This window comes from Mesocricetus auratus, unplaced genomic scaffold (assembly GCF_017639785.1).
Source record: "Mesocricetus auratus isolate SY011 unplaced genomic scaffold, BCM_Maur_2.0 Super-Scaffold_100004, whole genome shotgun sequence".
Lineage (NCBI taxonomy): Eukaryota > Metazoa > Chordata > Mammalia > Rodentia > Cricetidae > Mesocricetus > Mesocricetus auratus.
In genome coordinates this window covers 53,226,825-53,231,849 of record NW_024429189.1, presented here as the reverse complement: position 1 = coordinate 53,231,849, position 5,025 = coordinate 53,226,825, and the positions used below count along the sequence as shown (strand labels likewise).

The window sequence follows — 5,025 nt, the reverse complement described above, 5'->3', positions numbered from 1 at the left end:
ACAAACATCCATACTGCCTGTGCCCTTACCCTCAAGTGACATGCCCCATTTCCATCCCTAACAATATTTTACTTTATAGCCGGGCGTTGGTGGCGCACGCCTTTAATCCCAGCACTCGGGAGGCAGAGGCAGGCGGATCTCTGTGAGTTTGAGACCAGCCTGGACTACCAAGCGAGTTCCAGGACAGCCTCCAAAGCCACAGAGAAACCCTGTCTCGAAAAAACCAAAAAAAAAAAATTTTACTTTATAGTGGTTGGAAAAAGATTCTCACATATCCCAAGCTGGCCTCAAACTCATTATGCAGCCAAGAATGGCCTTGAACCTCTGATCTTCAGGGTTTTGTCTCTTAAGTGCTGAAATTATAGGCTTGTTTCATCAGGCCCAGCAACATCTTGGTTTTTAGCCTTGTGAAAACCAAAGATTCCTATATGGTGGAAGGAGAGAATCAATCTTAGTAAGTTGTCTTCTGAAGTCCATGCATGTGGCCCATATACCTTTCATGTTAGACAACATTACAAAAGAAAAAAAAAGGACTTGTGTCTATACAGAATGAGCTCTGGACAAGGATTTTAAACTTCATTCCTTGCATTGATGCCTTTGATGATGTGCGATGGGAGTCTGGAAACTGCACAACTCCTAACAAAATAAAAGGATTTCTTCACTAAGAGACAAAAGACAAAAAAAAAAAAAATCAAAACCCAAAGTGGTGGCAAATGGTGGGTTAATCACAACATTGGGAAGACTGAAAGATAAGGACTGCTGGGACTGGATTTGGACCACATAGCAAGACTTTGTCTCAAAAATCCCCCAAACAACACACACACACACACACACACACACACACACACACACACCCTCCAAAGAAACAAACATCCAAGACTACTCTGTTACTCATCAGGACAAAGATTCCAGATGTATACTATACTGTCAAATAAAGTAGCCACTGTATGAAAATAAAGGGCCACCTCAGTTTTACAGCAAATCTGAGGTTGTGACACGCTGTCTTAAAGGAAAACAAAACATAAACACACACAAAATAAATGTAAAGAACAAAAAGTCATAAGGAGACTCGTTTTACAATCAATATATTCTGATAAAATTTAAAGTGATACTAAGCTAATTAAAAGTCAGTTCCTCTACTCCAGCCAGACTTCAAATGCTCAGTAGCTGCTTGTGTCAGGTGGCTACCATCTTGGATGACACACATATAGAACCATTTCCTTTTCTTATCCAGAAAATTCCATATGACAGCTCTGTTCTGGATCACTCTTTTACGAAAGCGGAGACTTAGGCCTAGAGAAGGAATGCTTGTTACAGAAAAACATGGGTCTAGATCCAAGTTATCTTACTTCGGGACACATCCTCCTGGTCCCTCCTTGCTTCTGAGACTCTAGGATACCCCCAGCTCAAAGATCCTAACTGGTGCTGGTGCTGGTGGTTGGAGGAGGCGGGATAGAGGTGGGGGCGAGGCTGGTTCAGAGAGATGCTTGTGACTGACCAGGGCTTCAGATGCTGCGCATTCCTGATCAGGTCAAGCTTGCCCAGAGGCACTCGGGATTAGCTCTTCTGAATAGCCACACCTCTTCTTTCTGGAGTTACCAGCTTCCTGCCCAGCCGAGGGGGCGCTTATATTCGGAGGCTCCCGCACTGCGTTGGGTGAGGCTAAAACAGGGAGAAAATTCCCTGCTAGGGCAGTACTTATGGTCAGAGAGGGCCTTGAAGAGAGGCAGGAAATTGGCCGCTGCATCTTTCAGAGGTCTCCAAGTCCAGCACCAGGGGCATCTGGGAACAGGGCTTCTTCGGCCAGCCCCTCCGGGAGTTGCATTTGGCGGGAATTGGATTTGCCTTCACCCGCACACCTGCAGTGGTGTGTGTGTGTGTGTGTGAGTGTGTGCGCGCGCGCGCGCGAGTGTCTGTGTGTGGTGGAAAAAAGGCTGGGAGAGGGGCGTCCTGGAATGGGGTAGGAATAGGGAACAGGAGGCGAGAGGCCAGGGGAGGGGGCGCCCGGGAGCGCCCTGACCTCGAGGACTGTCGAGAGGCGGGGAGGATGGGGGTTGGGGGAGAAGAGGGGAGCCTGGCAGCCAATGGGAGGGAGGATCTCGTTTCAAAAGGGTTAACCCACAGCCAATGAGAGCCTGGGGGAGCGGATCCTGCTCACTCCATTCAAGAATCCCAAGTATTCAAGATGGACGGCAGGGAGTGTGGAAGGAGAAAGGGGGCGCAGGGGGAAGAGCCAGATCTCTAGAGGAGCGGAGCGCGGCGGCCAGCCCATCCCGGAGCTTCGGTCCCGGCCGGCGGGTGGAGGGGCAGCTGGCGGGGACTCGAGCCCGGCGGGGACAGAGAGAGGCTGGCTGGGTACGAGAGGGCGTGAGAAGGGGAGCGAGGCCAGGAAGGGGAGCCAAAAGGGAGGGAAAGGCAGAGAAAGAGCCCGGGAAGAAGGAGGTGGCGGGCAGAGGAACCTAAGAAGAGCGATGCGTAGGTATTGGGAGCTCGGCGCTTTTCGGTTTTCTTCTCGGTGAGGGGAGGGGGGGCTCCCGCCTCTTTCTCTCCTCTGCTTTTTCCTCCCCTTCTCATTCTCCACTCGTAGGCATCTTCTCTAATTTTCCTTTCGAAACGCTATCTGGAGAGCACCAGGCGTGTCTCCCTGAGGTGGCCTCCCTGTCATTTTCCAATGGGGGCGTGGTGGGAAAGGGTGGGGGGCTCTAAGCCTGAGCCGTCTGCCTGTCCCTGGGTTTGGGAGGGTGTGGGGGCGCGGGGGGACCTGGCGGGTGTGTTCCGAGAGCAGCTAGAGCATTGCAGGGAACCTATCACCCCCAGAACTTAGGAGGTGAGCCCCATTTGCTGTAGCGGTGTTGAGGCTGGCTTTGGCTAGTAGCGGTTGGGTGCGAGGACGTGGGGAGCTGTGTCCCCACCCTCCAGTTGGGGTGAGTGTCGACTGAGGGGTGAGTTGTGTAGCAAGTATGGCTGAGAGTTTGCTTGTGCGTGCGAGCGCGTGTGGTCCAGCCTCGAGGTGTGGCAGGGGCACAGTTGGGTGTCGAGGGAAAGCGCCCCTCACCCCACACTTCCCAGCTGCCCCTCTCATCCCATTCACAGAACAGGGCTTTCAGGACCCTCCTGGTCTCCTCCTCCCGTCGCCATGGTTGCAGGAGGAGGTGGGGGGATTGCATGGGGAGACAGTTGGAGCCAGCCCCTTGCCCCTGCTGCTCCAGCTAACCCCCACCTGCCCTTTCTCTCCTTTCCACAGGCTGGGCCCCATCCCTGCTGCTCTGGCGGGCAGGGGCCGGAAGATGGTGGCCAATGAGGAGGGGGAGTGGAGAGAACTTGAGCCAGGGCCTCCCCTCCCCCATTTCCTCCTCTGTTTCTACACCCGCTTCTGGAAGGAGCTTGGGGGGGGGGTAGCTCCTAGGCCCAAGGTGGGGGAGGGGTCCTGCTGGCTGTTGAATTGCTGGTCTCCCCTCTCAGGAATGGTTTGAGCACGTGAGCTCCAAGGGACTCAGTGTCCCAGCTGCCTTTTCCTTCGCTCCTTAAGGAAAGATTTGGGAACTCCTTGATGAAGAATCTTCTTTGGCTACCGTGAAGCGTACTGGCTAGTCTTTGTCCCTTTGCCCCATGTTGGCCTGGTCCAGTTCCCAACTGGCTTGCCCAACTCCAGGAGCAAAGAGGCCTGGCGACTGACCCAAGCAGGGCCTTGGTTTCCGTCCATTAGAACTGTGCAAACTGGGCCAGGGCCCCGTGTTTGCAGATTACAAGAACAAACTCTGTCTGGGAAGGCGGGAAAGAACCTCTCCTTCCTGAGGGGGTGGGAGGAGGCTGGAGGGGGAAGCCCAGAGGAAGAGCTCCCGAGTGGAAGTCAATCCTCCATTTTTCCTGCTCCAGAAGGTAGGGGGGTCTCCCTGAGGCTGCTCCATGATTGGAATGAATCTCTCCACAGGGCGGAGTCGCCTCTCAGCCTCTGTCCCTTTGGTCAAAACTGTAGCTGGCTTCTGGTCAGTAGCTCTAGCTGGTGTGTGACTCCAGAGCCTAGTCTTTGGGTTTCCAAGTGCACCTGGCTTTTTTTTTTTTTATCAGTCTCCATGGCCCCGGGATTAAGGACGATGAGCTAGGACCATGAAAACAAGTGTGAAGTCTCCGCTTGGGGGCGGACAGGAAACTTGACTTCTAATCCCACTATCAATGAAAGCTTATCCTTAACTCAAGAGCCAAATCGCTGGCCATTTTGCTTAATGCCACATTTATAGATTGCTTTGACGACCTCAGAAAGGGAACAGTGCTTGCACCTCCGGATCTGGGAGCTTCTCTCCTGCCTAAGCACCTGTAACTATATCCCATCACTCGGGTCCTGGAGCTCCACCACCCGAGACATCACCACGGCTTCTTTATCAAAACTTAAGCTAGCGTTAGACTGGATACGAAGGTTCCCGCTGAAAGGTTGCAGGCAGTCGTGCAACCTCATGCTATTCCCAGCTGGACTATTTCGAAAACAAAACAAAAGGCATTTCCTTTGAGGGGTCACTTTTAAATGCTGGGGATCCCTTAGCCGCCTCATTCGGGCCTGCACCACCACCCCTCAGGGAAATGGGGGAGAGAGGAAGGCTGTGAGCTGGGTGGGCCAGGGGCTGGGAGAAGGGTGAGGAGGCAGGGCCGGCGTGTCTTTGCTGCTGGCCGGAGCTCTTTTTACATTGTGCTACTGTCTTCACCAGTAACGAGCAGTGCAATGTTAAAAGGGCATCGGCCTTGTAGTGCTACCCCGTGCCGGCAGCCTCCTCAGAGCCACTTTGTTTCTCCCGTCTGGGCACCAGTCAGCTACCCTGGCGAAAAGTCTTCAATTTATGGAGCCGTTTACATGTGCTGCAGTTCATAGGCTAGACATTGCATACGTCACCATGAGCCTGTTACTCACTGGCAAGTAACATCCCCGTTAGTTGGATTTAAAGAAAAAAACAAAACGGAGGGATGAAAAAGTTTAGGCTGTTTGGCTAAGGCTGATGAGTTAGGACTCTGTCCTGAGCCCAACAGGAAGGTACC

The 5,025-nt window shown here is 53.0% G+C and overlaps 1 long non-coding RNA gene across 1 annotated transcript; it reads left to right on the top strand.

Moving 5' to 3' along the window:
• The first annotated feature begins 2,188 nt into the window (after positions 1–2,188).
• Positions 2,189–3,572, top strand: LOC121140413. Its single transcript, XR_005877245.1, has 2 exons — positions 2,189–2,475; positions 3,245–3,572. It is a non-coding gene; the product is annotated as an uncharacterized LOC121140413 (long non-coding RNA).
• Positions 3,573–5,025: the final 1,453 nt, after the last annotated feature.